This window comes from Cannabis sativa, chromosome 7 (assembly GCF_029168945.1).
Source record: "Cannabis sativa cultivar Pink pepper isolate KNU-18-1 chromosome 7, ASM2916894v1, whole genome shotgun sequence".
NCBI lineage: Eukaryota > Viridiplantae > Streptophyta > Magnoliopsida > Rosales > Cannabaceae > Cannabis > Cannabis sativa.
Window position 1 is genome coordinate 20,020,907 of NC_083607.1, and position 17,220 is coordinate 20,038,126.

Genomic DNA, 17,220 nt, shown 5'->3' on the forward strand with positions numbered 1-17,220 from the left:
GAACCACAACATACAAATGAATGAAAAATACTTCTGTTTCTTTATTGATATTGAATAAAATGGATTACATTGAAATTGAGTTTTATTTAGGGCATAAAACCCAACACTCTGGAGAAACAGCAAGGTGGAGGAAGCCACCTGGGAGCTAGAATCAGACATGAGAACTCAATATCAAGAGTTTTTCAGGTTAGATTTCGGGGACGAAATCCTTTTAAGGGGGGATAGTTGTAAAGACCGCTTAGTTTAATTTGGAAATTAGCAGATATTTAAGGTTTAATTATGAAAATTATTTATAGGTATTTAAATAATTATTTATGTTGTTTTATTTGAATTCAAAATGCATTTTTATGTCATATAGTGAAATTTCATAATTTTGCATTTTCGGTGCCCGGCAACATGGAAGGCGGTGTATGGCTCAGTAGAATCACAATTTAGTATTTTAGTATAGTGGGATGGTTTATTTAGACATTGGGAATGTCGGGATTGGTTGGGAATTTAGAGTTTCCCAAAAATACCCTTAAGTGCTTTCTAACCCTTTTAGTGTGGGAGGGGCAAAATGGTCTTTTTACCCATTTATATTTTGTCCTTTAGTGGACTTTATTTTAAGTCAATAATCAGATTTTTTATGTTATTATGGGGCTGAGTATATCAAGTAATCAAGGCAATTACTTCATTTATTCAAAAATTAGAAAATTGGGAAATTAAGAAGTTCTTTCTCTCAAGAGCTCTCGCTCTCTCTCTCTCTCTCTCTCTCTCTCTCTCTCTCTCTCTCTCTCTCTCTCTCTCTCTCTCTCTCTCTCTCTCTCTCTCTCTCTCTCTCTCTCTCTCTCTCTCTCTCGGTTTTGATTGGCGCTGCTAGGGCTGGGAATTTTCGTTGCAATTCAAGTATTTTCAGCAATTCTTAGAGTAATTCAAGTGGAGGTGTAACACCCTAACTAACATAGGCGTATTACGTGATTTTTAAACATGCTGTGCAGCTCGTTGCTAATCAACGAGGTTTATGGAAAACGTGATTAATTAAAATTTTTGCTTTTTAATTAAACTTATAAAATAATATTATAAAAGACTCGCGATCCCGATTACAAAATCATTTACAAAAAGATTTAACTGTTTATACAAAATAAATGTCGCCTAGCGACCAGTTACAAAATCAGCCTCGCTGTCCCGATGATCGTACGCTCCAGGCCTAACCGCCCCGACATGTACTATCTTCATAAGCTCGCTCACGGTCCATCAGCTTTAGCCTTGCCTTTACCTACACATAAACGTAGAACTGTGAGTCAACAGACTCAGCAAGAAAAGCATAATAATACTCATACATAATCCCGGTTATGATCAGACGCCCATACCCCTGATCATAACCCTAACTGCCGTGTCCAACACGATACTGAGTCCCGCTACTGCCGTGTCCAACACGGTACTGAGCCACTTCTTGCCATGTCCAACATGGTGCGAGTTACGAACGTTCATAGGGACGGTACTATTGACACGTAACACTGATCGGTCGAGCCGGTCATACTCCGTTCTTGGTCATACTCCGGCTGTACTGACGTGTTACTATATCCTCTGATCGGTCGAGCCGGTCATACTCCGGCTTGGTCATACTCCGGCTGTCTGCAGACGGGATACGTCAATAGTACGGAACCACCAACCAAGTGTCGGCTGATCGGTCGAGCCGGTCATACTCGGTCTTGGTCATACTCCGGCCCTGTCTGCAGACGTGACAGGGTTGGATAGTTCGAAGCCAACATACATATCTAATGTAATCTAACAGGCTTCCTACATGCACGCTAAACATGTAATCTACATATGCATACTGTTATACTAATCTTACCTGGATTCCGAATTCAGGTGTGTCGGTCAACCTGACTGGAACTTTAACTGTGCGGCGGATTACAGGCTCCTAAACCATAAAAATCACAACACTATAAGTGACACGCTAAATCACTTCCCGGGGACTTAAACTAGGAACTAAAAGTTTCCCTATCGATGAAAAGCATGGCAATACCCCCTAAAACATAAAAATGAGGAAAACTAGGGTTTCAGAATTTTCCCCAACCGGTAGACCGGTTGCCCAACCGGAATTCCGGTTCTGGAAAATTCAGAACCCCCATCCGGAATTCCGGATGCACAACCGGAATTCCGGTTCCTCGCAGGCAGCCAACTCAAATTTTCATAACTCAACCAAATCAACTCCAAATTGATTCAAACTTTCCAGACCTACTCCATATAACCCAAATAACATTTCTAAAGCATCAAATCTACCCAGAATGCACAGAAATGAAAAACACCATTAGAGCTCAAGCTTTGAGTTCTAAACTCAAACTTGAGCAAACCTAGCTAGCATGCAATCAAATCAATCTAAACTTGCTTAAACATGCTTAGAATAACCTCTGAAAACAATTAGAAACATTAACAACAACACAGCAACAGATTCACAACATTTCCTTCAAAATTCACATTTTTGCATAGAAAAACCATAACTTGCTCAACCTAAGAATCATGCTTTATAAACAGCTCATTTAACTTCAATTAAACATGCTTAACTCACAAAATTCAACAACAACATCACAGCAGCAACAAACTCAAATAATCATGCATGCATCACATTAAAATTCATCCAAAATTTCCAAGAACAAGAAAAGGAGCTAGAGCAAGGTTTGCCTTAACTAGGATTACTTAGATCTTGCTAAAAACCACTTGAATCCACCAAGAAAACCCAGCCCTAGCAGCTCCCAAGCTTGGCCGAAAAGAGAGAGAGAGAAAAAGCTTTGGAAAATTCTATTTTTTTTTCTAACTTTTGAATTTTTGAATAAAATGAAAATCATGCAAAGCCTACTCTTATTTCAGCCATTAAACAATTAAAATAAACCTTTATTTTTCATTTACTAAGTCCACTAAAGGACAAAAGGTCATTGGGGCAAAAAGACCATTTTGCCCCTCCACACCAAAATCACATAAATAATTCTAAAGGGGTATTTTTGGGAAATTCTAAATTCCCGGCCATTCCCGACATTCCCAATGTCTAATAACCCGTCCCAAACTACTAACATACTAAGTTGTGATTTCCACTGAGCCAAACACCGGGTTCCAAAATACCGGGCACCGGAAATGCAAAATATGAAAACTACTGAATGACATAGCAATGCATTTCTGAATTCCATAAATAACAGTATCATAAATTATTTAAATAGCTATAAATAATTTTCATAATTAACTGCTAATTTCCAAATTAAACTAAGCGGGCTTTACAGGAGGTAACCTTTGTTCAAGCTTTTCTTTGTTTTCTTGAAGTTTAAGAAAAAATGAATTATTGCATGCTTGAGAATTTGTGGCTGTGGCTGTTATTTTGGTTTGTTAGTGATTTCTGAAGCTTAATTATGTTTTAATATGTTGATTCAAGCAAGATTTTGTTGTGGTTTGTTAATTTTAACTTAGTATGGAGTTTTGAACCCAAAACTTTGGTTTTCAAGGTAAAATGATGAATTTTGTTGTTGTAGTTGTTGTTGTTGTTTAATTGTGTTTTCTGGAGTTAAATTATGTTGGAATAGGTTGATTTATGCATGAATTAGTGGCTGTTTGAGGGGTTAGTCAAGTTTTGAGTTTTTGAGCTCAATCTTGAACCTTTAATGGTGAAATGCATTTCTGTGTATGAAGCTTGGTTTTATTACTTGGGTTATGTTATTTGGGGTATTTAGAGCTGGTCTGGAAGGTTGCATGAAGTTTCGGGTTGATTTGGTTGAGAAATGAAATTTTTTCCTGCACTGAACCGGAATTCTGGTTCAGTTTGGCCTTTAGGAATCAGAATTCTGGTTGGTGTCCTTGGTTCCTCCCAGAACCGGAATTCCGGTTGGGAAAAATTTGGGAATCTTAGTTCTTCCCATTTTTGTGTTGTTTAGGGTATTGCCATGCTTTTTATCGATAGGAAAACTTTAAGTTTCTAGTTTAAGTCCCCGGGAAGTGATTTAGCGTGTCACTTATCAGTGTTGTGATTACTATGGTTTAGGAGCCTGTAATTCGCCGAGCAGTTCGTTCCACTCAGGTTGACCGGCACACCTGAATTCGGAGTCGAGGTAAGATTAGTATAACAGTATGCATATGTATTTACATGTTTAGCGTGCATGTTAGGAAGCCTGTTAGATTACATTAGATATGTATGTTGGCTTCATACCATCCGACAGTATCACATCGGTACGGCTAGAGTATGACTAGCGTACCGTGTATGTAACACCCTAACTAACATAGGCGTATTACGTGATTTTTAAACATGCTGTGCAGCTCGTTGCTAATCAACGAGGTTTATGGAAAACGTGATTAATTAAAATTTTTGCTTTTTAATTAAACTTATAAAATAATATTACAAAAGACTCGGGATCCCGATTACAAAATCATTTACAAAAAGATTTAACTGTTTATACAAAATAATGTCGCCTAGCGACTAGTTACAAAATCACCCTCGCTGTCCCGAGGATCGTACTCTCTAGGCCTAACCGCCCCGACATGAACAATCTTCACAAGCTCGTTCACGGTCCATCAGCTTTAGCCTTGCCTTTACCTACACATAAACGTAGAACTGTGAGTCGACAGACTCAGTAAGAAAAGCATAATAATTCTCATACATAAATCCCGGTCATGATCAGACGCCCATACCCCTGATCACAACCCTAACTGCCGTGTCCAACACGATACTGAGTCCCGTTACTGTCGTGTCCAACACGGTACTGAGCCACTACTGTCGTGTCCAACACGGTACTGAGTTCTGAACGTTCATAAGGACGGTACTATTGACACGTAAGAGCCTGATCGGTCGAACCGGTCACACTCCGGCTGCTGGTCATACTTCAGCCTGTACCGACGTGTTACTATATCCACCTGATCGGTCGAACCGGTCATACTCCGGCTGCTGGTCATACTCCGGCTGTCTGCAGACGGATACGTCAATAGTACGGAACCACCAACCAAGTGTCGGCTGATCGGTCGAGCCGGTCATACTCCGCCTTGGTCATACTCCGGCACATGTACCGACGTGACAGGGTTGGATAGTTCGAAGCCAACATACATAACTAATGTAATCTAACAGGCTTCCTACATGCACGCTAAACATGTAATCTACATATGCATACTGTTATACTAATCTTACCTGGATTCCGAATTCAGGTGTCTTTGATCAACATTGGAACTTTAATCAGCGGCGGATTACAGGCTCCTTAACCATAAAAATCACAACACTATAAGTGACACGCTAAATCACTTCCCGGGGACTTAAACTAGGAGCTAAAAGTTTCCCTATCGATAAAAAAAACATGGCAATACCCCCTAAAACATAAAATCGAGGAAATCTAGGGTTTCTGAAAATTCCCCAACCGGTAGACCGGTTCTGCAAACGGAATTCCGGTTCTGGGAATTACTGGACCCTCATCCGGAATTCCGGTTGCACAACCGGAATTCCGGTTCCTCGCAGGAATTTTTCAAAAATTCAAAACTCGATCCATTCTAACCCAAATCACACAAGATCTTCCAGACCTGTTCTATATGACCCAAATAACCATTCAAAGGCAACAAAACCACCCAGAACTCACAGAATCACAAAACACCATTAAAGACCAAGCTTTGAGTTCCAAAACTCAAACTTGGTTAGAATCTACTAACATGCAACCAAACTAGATCAAACCTACATAATCATGCATAACTAAGCTTCTGAAAATGAAAACAACCAACTACAGCAAGTAATTACAGATTCAACATATATTTTTTTTCAAAATTCATGCTCTTGAGCTAAAAACTTCAAAACTTGAATTTAAGCAACTCTCATGCAAACACAAGCTCTCAACTACTTAAAATAGCATGATTAAACCACAGAAAATAACCACAATTCACAGCAGCAAGAACATAATAAAATCAAGCATGCATCATCATCTTTTCACACATTTTTTTCTAAAATTACAAAAAGAAAAGTTTAGAAACTTTACCAAGGATGAAGAACACTTAGAATGAAAGAAAATAGCTTTGAAAATCAGAATTTCCAGCCCTAGAATCACCCTTCAGCCGAGAGAGAAAGAGAGGAAAAAAGAGAGTGTTTTTTGCAATTTTTTCTATTTTCTAAGTTTTGAATGAAAAATGAATAAAAAGAAAACTTTAAACATTAATCTATTTCAGCCAAATAACAAATAAATAACATTTATTTTCAAATAATAAAATCACCAAAAAGACAAAATATCCTTGTGGGCAAAAAGACCATTTTGCCCCTCCACACCAAAATCACATAATAACTCTAAAGGGGTATTTTTGGGAAAATCTAAATTCCCGGCCACTCCCAACATTCCCAATGTCTAATAAACCGCCCCAAACTACTAACATACTAAGTTGTGATTTCTACTGAGCCAAACACCGAGTTCCAAAATACCGGGCACCGGAATGCAAAATTATGCAAACTACTACATGACATAAAAATGCATCTCTGAATTCAATAATAACAGCATAATAAATTATTTAAATAGCTATAAATAATTTTCATAATTAATCATAATTAACTGCTAATTTCCAAATTAAACTAAGCGGGCATTACAACTATCCCCCCCTTAAAAGGATTTCGTCCCCGAAATCTAACCTGAATAACTCTGGATATTGAGCTCTCATATCTGACTCTAGCTCCCAGGTGGCTTCCTCCACCTTGCTGTTTCTCCAGAGAACCTTGACCAATGCTATGGTCTTATTTCGAAGGACTTTATCCTTTCTATCCAGGATCTGCACTGGCTGTTCTTCATAAGTCATGTCTGGCTGTAGCTCAAGACTCTCATAACTGAGTATATGAGAGGGATCTGAAACGTATTTTCTTAACATCGAGACATGGAATACGTTGTGAACTGCTGATAAGGCTGGAGGCAATGCTAACCGATATGCCACTTGACCTATCTTCTCGAGAATCTCGAAAGGTCCTGTAAATCTAGGGCATAACTTGCCTCTTTTCCCGAAACGTTTGATCCCCTTCATCGGAGATACCCGTAAAAACACACGGTCCCCTACTTGGAACTCAATATCTCTGCGTTTTGAATCTGCGTAACTCTTCTGTCTGCTCTGTGAGGCAAGCATTCTAGCTTTTATCTTCTCTATTGCCTCATTGGTCCGTTGCACTGACTCTGGACCTAGGTATTTCCTCTCCCCTGTCTCATCCCAGTGGATGGGAGATCTACACTTCCTACCGTATAACAGTTCGTAGGGAGCCATCCCTATCGTACTCTGATAACTGTTGTTGTAAGAAAATTCTATCAACGGTAGATACTTATTCCATGAGCCTTCAAAGTCCATAACACAGGCTCTCAACATGTCCTCCAATATCTGAATTGTCCTTTCGGACTGACCATCTGTCTGAGGATGGAATGTTGTACTGAATTTCAGCTTTGTACCCATTGCCCGTTGCAAACTTTGCCAAAATTTGGAGGTGAACTTCGGATCCCTGTCCGTAACTATAGACTTCGGTACCCCGTGAAGTCTCACTATCTCTCTGACATACAACTCTGCCAACTGATCCCTGTAAATGTTGTTCTAACCGACAGAAAATGAGCAGATTTCGTAAATCGATCCACCACTACCCAGATGGAATCAAATAAACCCGTGGTCCTAGGTAACCCGACCACAAAATCCATCGTGATATCTTCCCATTTCCATTCTGGTAGGGTTAGAGGCTGCAACAACCTGTGGTCTCCGATGTTCGGCCTTAATCTGGCGACAAGTGAGGCATCTCGATATGAATTCTATCAAATTCTTCTTCATACCGCTCCACCGAAGTACGATTTCAAATCTTGGTACATCTTAGTGGTGCCGGGATGCAGAGAATACGGGGTAGAATGAGCCTCCTCAAAGATCTCATTCCTAAGTTCCACACTATTCGGAACACAAACCCACGGCTTTATACAAAAGCATCCCACTTTGTCGACTGAAAAGTCCTTGGCTTGACCAGCCAACACCTCATCTCGGATCTTCACTAACTCTGGATCCGTCATCTGAGCGACTTTTATTCTTTCCAATAGATCAGATTGCAGCGTTAAGTTGTGAAGCTGACCTACCACAAACTCAATGCTGGATCTAACCATATCCTCTGCTAGCTGAGGTGAGATCTGAACCATACTAGCTACTTGCCCGGGACCCTTTCTGCTCAGGGCATCGGCCACTACATTGGCCTTTCCGGGGTGATAGAGGATCTCACAATCGTAATCTTTCACTAATTCCAACCAACGCCTTTGTCTCATATTCAAATCCTTCTGAGTAAAGAAATACTTGAGACTTTTATGGTCGGTATAGATTTCACACCTTTCCCCGTAAAGGTAATGCCGCCAAATCTTCAATGCGAAAACCACCGCGGCCAACTCTAGGTCATGAGTCGGGTATCGCTGTTCATAATCCTTTAACTGACGGGAGGCATAAGCGATGACCCGATCGGCTTGCATCAATACGCACCCCAAACCCTGTTTGGATGTGTCACAATAAACTACGAACTTCTCCTTGTCTGAAGGCAAAGCTAGCACTGGAGCGGTAATCAGCCTCTGTTTTAGCTCCTGAAAACTAGCTTCACACTTATCTCACCAGATAAACCGCTGATTTTTCTTTGTAAGTTCGGTTAGGGGCATTGAAATTTTTGAAAACCCTTCCACGAACCTACGGTAGTACCCAGCTAAACCCAAGAAGCTTCTGATCTCTGTCATTGTCTTCGGTCTCGGCCAATCCCTGATGGATTCGATCTTCCCGGGATCCACCTTGATCCCATCTTTGCTCACAATGTGCCCTAGGAAGGACACCTGAGATAGCCAGAACTCACATTTCTTGAACTTGGCATAAAGCTTATGTTCTCAAAGCCGTTGCAGTACCATCTGAAGATGTAACTCATGCTCCTCTTCTGATTGAGAGTACACGAGGATGTCGTCGATAAACACAATCACACAGATATCGAGGAAATCCTTGAATGCCCTATTCATCAAGTCCATGAATGTTGCAAGAGCATTGGTTAGTCCGAATGACGTAACCAGAAATTCGTAATGTCCATACCTAGTGCGGAAAGCCGTCTTCGGAATGTCCTCCTCTCTGATTCTCAACTGATGATAACCCGAACGGAGATCAATCTTAGAAAAGACCGTCTTCCCCTGAAGCTGATCGAACAAATCATCGATCCTAGGTAATGGATATTTATTCTTCACCGTCAGCTTGTTCAATTCCTTGTAGTCGATGCACATCCTCATAGATCCATCTTTCTTCTTGACGAATAAAACCGGGGCTCCCCAGGGTGACACACTGGGCCGAATAAACCCTATGTCAAGCAACCCTTGGAGCTGAAACTGTAATTCCTTAAGTTCAGCTGGAGGCATTCTATACGGGGCTTTGGAAACCAGTTCCACCCCTGGTGCCAAGTCTATCACGAAGTCGATCTCCCGCTGAGGTGGTAACCCTAGAAGTTCTTCGGGAAAAACATCCAAAAATTCCCGAACCACCTTGATGTCCTCTGGCCGAATGGTATCTGGCCGAGTGGTGTCCACCACCACGGCCAGAAACCCTAAGCATCCGCCGTGCAATAAATCTCTAGCTGACATGGCCGAAATCACCGGGATCCGAGATCCCTAAACTGAACCAACAAACACAAATGGTCCTTCACTTTCCGGTTGGAAGATCACCATCTTACTTTTACAATCAATGCTCGCCGAATATTTAGATAGGAAATCCATTCCTAAAATAATATCGAATTCGACTAAACTCATCTCTATGAGATCAGCACTTAACTCTCTACCATCTATCCTGATCGGCATAGACCTAATCCACCTATTGGAGATAACCAATTCTCCTCCAGGTAATAGGGTTCCAAACCCTGATTCATATCTATCGTACGGTCTACCCAATTTACTAAAGACTCTGGCCGCCACATAAGAATGTGTAGCCCCAGAATCAAACAGCACTGAATATAGCGAGTTATTAATAGAAAGCTGACCTGTGACAACTGATGGGCTGGCATCTGCATCAGCCTGAGTGATGGCGAACACCCTGGCTGGAGTGGGTATCGCCGGAGCTCTCGGTGCCTCTGATTGGAGCTGGGGACAGTCCCTCTTGAAGTGTCCGGGCATGCCACAGTGAAAGCAGTCCTGACCTTTGCACTCACCCCGATGGTGCCTCTTGCAGCTAGGGCACTCGGGATAGGAGAAGCGGGTCTCAGTACCAGCAGGACGACTCCCTCTGTTCTGGTTCCCCCGGAACCTCTTATTCTGACTCGAGCCACCGGAAGCAGTGGGTGCTCTTTTCCTCTGATCAATGGCCGAACCACTACTCCCCCTGCTAAAGCCTGATGCAGGAGGGGTAGGAGCCCCGCCACTCGCCGGAGTACTAGCTGACTCCGACATACACCCAACTGCGCCCTCAGCTCGCAGTGCCTTCTCCACCATCTGAGCATAGGTGGTGTTGTCGTCCATGGTGATCATCAAGTCATGTTTGATCTTCGCATTCAAACCATCAAGATACTTCTCTTTCTTGCTGAAGTCGGTCGGCGCAATACCCGAGGCTAACCTCGCCAACCGATCAAACTGAGTAGTATACTCAGTGACGCTCATATTCTCACGCTGGGTCAGGTGAGCGAACTCTTTCCTCTTGGCGCTTCTGACCGCCTCATTGTAATACTTTGCGTTGAAGAGTTCCTGGAACCTTTCCCAGGTCATGGTGGTGACGTCATGAATCTGAGACACCATGTCCCACCAGACCAGAGCGTCCTCCTGGAACTGGAAAGTGGCACACACCACTCTATCATTACCGGTGACACCCATGAAGTTCAGGATCTTGGTAATCACCGTCAGCCACTGCTCGGCTTTCATTACGTCTGGACCTCCCAAGAAAACCGGAGGTGCTTGCTTCCGGAACCGCTCGTACAGAGGTTCCAATCTATTGGCCGCCACCACTATCTCGGCCTGGGCAGCAGGGGCAGGTGCCACTGGAACTACGGGCACTGGAACTGTAGGAGCACCCTGCTGTCTCAACCTCTGAATCTCGAGGTCTTGCTCTTCAATCCGGGCTTGCATTTCTGCAAACCGAACCTCCCGGTCCCCGGGCTCCACGATCGGCGGGGAGCACAGGCAGCCTGTGGCGGGTTCTCATCACCCCGACCACGAGCCCTGCCTCGGGGACCTCTACCTCGGCCCCTAACTGGTGGGGGAAATTGAGCTCCCTGACCTTGATTCGACCCTACAGAGTTTCCCTGACTCCTTGTAGTCCGCCTGGCGTCCATCTGATTAGAACCGCCTGCGAAACCAAGAGTTGGCATATCAGGTCGTATTCAAGGAGAGCTTACTAATGCCGCTTAATTTGGAAATTAAAAATGAAACATGCGCCTATTCTACTATCAGGCTACTAACATGCTTCCTAACAGGCTTTTCTTTTTCATAACTGAATAAAATAAACTACTAAAGCAATAAAGGCTTACTGAACCGTGAAACGAGCTAACTGTTGATGATGATTGTACATGTCGTGACGATCTTCGGAAGACAACCTGGCGGCTCTGATACCAAATTGTAACACCCTAACTAACATAGGCGTATTACGTGATTTTTAAACATGTTGTGCAGCTCGTTGCTAATCAACGAGGTTTATGGAAAACGTGATTAATTAAAATTTTTACTTTTTAATTAAACTTATAAAATAATATTACAAAAGACTCGGGATCCCGATTACAAAATCATTTACAAAAAGATTTAACTGTTTATACAAAATAATGTCGCCTAGCGACTAGTTACAAAATCAGCCTCGCTGTCCCGAGGATCGTACTCTCCAGGCCTAACCGCCCCGACATGTACAATCTTCACAAGCTCGTTCACGGTCCATCAGCTTTAGCCTTGCCTTTACCTACACATAAACGTAGAACTGTGAGTCGACAGACTCAGTAAGAAAAGCATAATAATACTCATACATAAATCCCGGTCATGATCAGACGCCCATACCCCTGATCACAACCCTAACTGCCGTGTCCAACACGATATTGAGTCCCGCTACTGCCGTGTCCAACACGGTAATGAGCCACTACTGCCGTGTCCAACACGGTACTGAGTTCTGAACGATTATAGGGACGGTACTATTGACACGTAACAGCCTGATCGGTCGAACCGGTTATACTCCGGCTGTTGGTCAGACTCCAGCCTGTACCGACGTGTTACTATATCCACCTGATCAGTTGAACCGGTCATACTCCGGCTGCTTGTCATACTCCAGCCTGTACCGACGGGATACGTCAATAGTACGGAACCACCAACCAAGTGTCAGCCTAATCGGTCGAACCGGTCATACTCCGGCTGCTGGTCATACTCCAGCCTGTACCGACGTGACAGGGTTGGATGGTTCGAAGCCAACATACATAACTAATGTAATCTAACAGGCTTCCTACATGCACGCTAAACATGTAATCTACATATGCATACTGTTATACTAATCTTACCTGGATTCCGAATTCAGGTGTGCCGGTCAACCTGACTGGAACTTTAACTACGCGGCGGATTACAGGCTCCTAAACCATAAAAATCACAACACTATAAGTGACACGCTAAATCACTTCCCGGGGACTTAAACTAGGAACTAAAAGTTTCCCTATCGATAAAAAAAACATGGCAATACCCCTTAAAACATAAAATTGAGGAAATCTAGGGTTTCTAAAAATTCCCCAACCGGTAGACCGGTTCTGCAACCGGAATTCTGTTTCTGGGAATTACTGGACCCTCATCCGGAATTCCGGTTGCACAACCGAAATTCCGGTTCCTCGCATGAATTTTTCAAAAATTCAAAACTCGATCCATTCTAACCCAAATCACACAAGATCTTCCAGACCTGTTCTATATGACCCAAATAACCATTCAAAGGCAACAAAACCACCCAGAACTCACAGAATCACAAAACACCATTAAAGACCAAGCTTTGAGTTCCAAAACTCAAACTTGGTTAGAATCTACTAACATGCAACCAAACTAGATCAAACCTACATAATCATGCATAACTAAGCTTCTGAAAATGAAAACAACCAACTATAGCAAGTAATTACAGATTCAACATATATTTTTTTTCAAAATTCATGCTCTTGAGCTAAAAACTTCAAAACTTGAATTTAAGCAACTCTCATGCAAACACAAGCTCTAAAATACTTAAAATAGCATGATTAAACCACAGAAAATAACCACAATTCACAGCAGCAAGAACATAATAAAATCAAGCATGCATCATCATCTTTTCACACATTTTTTTCTAAAATTACAAAAAGAAAAGTTTAGAAACTTTACCAAGGATGAAGAACACTTAGAATGAAAGAAAATAGCTTTGAAAATCAGAATTTCCAGCCCTAGAATCACCCTTCAGCCGAGAGAGAAAGAGAGGAAAAAAGAGAGTGTTTTTTGCAATTTTTTCTATTTTCTAAGTTTTGAATGAAAAATGAATAAAAAGAAAACTTTAAACATTAATCTATTTCAGCCAAATAACAAATAAATAACATTTATTTTCAAATAATAAAATCACCAAAAAGACAAAATATCCTTGGGGCGAAAAGACCATTTTGCCCCTCCACACCAAAATCACATAATAACTCTAAAGGGGTATTTTTGGGAAATTCTAAATTCCCGGCCACTCCCGACATTTCCAATGTCTAATAAACCGCCCCAAACTACTAACATACTAAGTTGTGATTTCTACTGAGCCAAACACCGAGTTCCAAAATACCGGGCACCGGAATGCAAAATTATGCAAACTACTACATGACATAAAAATGCATCTCTGAATTCAATAATAACAGCATAATAAATTATTTAAATAGCTATAAATAATTTTCATAATTAATCATAATTAACTGCTAATTTCCAAATTAAACTAAGCGGGCATTACAGTGTATAGGCTGATATTATTGTCGAGGGTACTGTACTGTTTGACCGTATCACATCGGTATGCTCAGAGTATGACAGACATACCGAGTATAGGCTGATACTGTAACACATCGGTAAGGCTAGAGTATGACTAGCGGCTAGAGTATGACTAGCGTACCGAGTATAGGTTGTTACTCTGTCAAAAGTACCGTCATACGAACGTTCGAGACTCAGCACCGTGTGGGACACGAGAATTAGGGTTGTGGTCAAGGGTATGGGCGTCTGATCATAACCCGAGATATATGTATCTTTTATGATTTATGCTTTCTTACTGAGTCTGTCGACTCACAGTGCTATGTTTATGTGTAGGTAAGGGCAAGGCCAAAGCTGAGGAACCGTGAGGACGAGTCGATGAAGATTGTACATGTCGGGCCGGTTAGGCCTGGAGCGTACGATCCTCGGGACATCAGGGCTTCTGTAGTTAGTCGCTGGGCGACAAGTATTTTGTAATGAACAATAAACTTTTTGTAAAGTATTTTGTAAATGGGATCCCAAAGTATTTTGTATGAATTATTATAAGTATTTAATTAAATAAGAAAAATTTTAATTAATCACGATTTCCATAAACCTCGTTGATTAGCAACGAGCTGCACAGTACGTTTAAAAATCACGTAAACACGCCTATGCTAGTTAGGGTGTTACATGTAAGTTTTATAAAAAAAAAGATACAAGATTGAATTATTGAGGAGAGTGATTGAGAAATATAAATTTAAATTATTTGAGAGAATATTGTAGATGTATGTTATGGTGTGATTTGAGCTTAAATTAACTTTGTTATCTACATTTCATCCTAGTCTTACATTATAAGCTTATAAAGTCCTATTGATCTTTAGTGGAGAATGGTTTGATAATTAAGCTTATGGAGTAGATTTTCGTTGAAATATACATTTCTTTTGAGATGAGCATTGATTGTTGGGATGCATGAATTTATTTGAATGTTAGTAATATGATGAGTTGATTGAACACACACACACACACACAAATTGAGTTTGAAAAGTAATTATCTTTAGTTGAAATTCTAATGATTGAAGATTTGGATTTTCTTAGAATTATAAGTGGATGTACAATTTTCAAAACTACAATTATTTTTCATAAGGACTGATTTGTTTAAATATCATTCATTTTATCATTAACTTACTTGAGGACGAGCAAGAGTCAAGTGTGGTGGAATTTGATGAGTTCATATTTATCTTATAAATATGATCAATTTATGTATTCATATTCTTAAATTGATTCTTTAAATTATTGATTATAGTGATTTTGATTTTTTAGGATATTTTTAAAACTAATCATGTATTTGGTGTCATTTGGAGGGATGTTAGCATATATTCAGTAGAAAATAGTGGAAGTCGACGAGCTCAGTTTTACAAGGTAGAAATTAATTGCAAATTTTGATAACCTTAGAGGCATAAATGGACTTGGATCTCAGCATGAAAGTTTTAGATCTCGTTCTTAGCTTTCTGGAACATCTTGAACCGTCCAATTTCGAGTTGTATTGAAGAAGTTATGGCCAAAATACTAATCAGGTGACAGAAATTTTTCAGCAGTGAGCTGTCGCCCGGCGAGCAACCTCGTGGCCGTGGCGAGGAAGTCATGGCCGCGGCAACCAAACCTATGGCCGCGGCGAGGGGTCAAAAGCTGGACTACAACTTTTTTTATCTTTTTTTTTTTTTAAAGATGAGTTATCTTTTCTTTTAGTGAGATATTTTCTAATACTATAAATAGGACCTCTTAAGCTACAAATTTCATCATTCTAGAGCTACAAAATAGAGAGAAACTTAGAGAGAAAGCAAGAAAGAGATGGAGATCGCGGCTTCGAAGTGTTCTTCATTCTAATTCTTTTTTTCTCCTTCAACTCTTACTAAATATTATGATTTTCGTTATAATGTCTAGTTCAGCGTAGTTTTCTTTTAGTTAAGGGTTATTTCAAAACCCGAGACATGAATTTTAAATGTCATCATTAAATGTTAATTTCTAGTTTTCTTTATATCAAATTGCTTCTATTCTTCTATGTTCAATATCATGATTATTGTTTTATATTTTATTTAGACGGCCGCTAAATTAGATACTTTAATTTACTGTCATCTTAGGATTACTATTCACCTAATAGTTTAGGATTCTAAGTGTTTGTGATAAATTGTAAGTTTTAATTGTGATGGAAAATAGAACTTAGGTTAAATGAATTATATGATGCATTGATTTGTTACCTAGCTTAGTCTATCTCCATAAATCTCAAAGCTTTATCTAAGTTAAATAAATTACATGCTTCATGGATTTACTTAGGCACGGTAAAAAGATCCATTCATTCGAATCGGATCAGTGATCCGATCCGACGGATTATTACTGATCCGAAACATTCGGATAGTTATTGGATCTTGGATCAGATCCGACCCGCCCCACTTAATTTTTTTACGGATCGGATCTGACCCGATCCGTTTTAAATATATATCTTTTTTTAAAAAAAAAAAGATTTTTACTTTTTAATATATTTTTTAAGGTGTAAGGCCAGTGAAATACAACCATTAGACATATATGATCTTCCCATAAACCACACTATATATTATTATTTTAATTAATTACTCTCTCAATTTAATTCTTATATATATGTGTACGTATATATATAAAAATAAAAATATATATGCATACTGGCCACTCTATATTTTAATTATTTGATTATAATAATTATTATTATTTGCAAAATTCCCTATAATAAGAAAGTAAAGTAACAAATGTTATACACAATAGATCGATTTATGTATAGGCACTGTTAAATATATTAATTTGTACAATAATTTACACTTTTATATATGTATGCAACAATAATTTACATTTAGTATAAATATATTATTAATTAATAAGAATAATATTTAATTTTTGTTTATCAAATAAAAATACTAATTAATTAAATATTATAATAATGAGTAATTAATACTATTATTTGACTCTTAAATATTTAATTATTTAAGGGGCATTTGCTAATATTTTAATTTTTTTTATTTTTTTATTTTTTAATCATATAAATAAACGTAATTTTTTGTTTTTAAAAAATATGTGTTCTATACCTATTTTTTTTTTTTTCATTTTAAAAATTGATAAGAAAAATATCACTACAAAAAATCTTATTTTTAATCACAACAAAATTTGTGACTAAAAATAAAAAAGTTGTAACTAATTATAAATCATCATTCTTATGTTGTGACTAAAATAGGTCCATCACTAAAAGTATTAGTTGCAAAAATTACAATTTGTTGTAACTCAGTATAAAAAATCTTACTTTTATTATTAACATATTTATTGTTTTGTA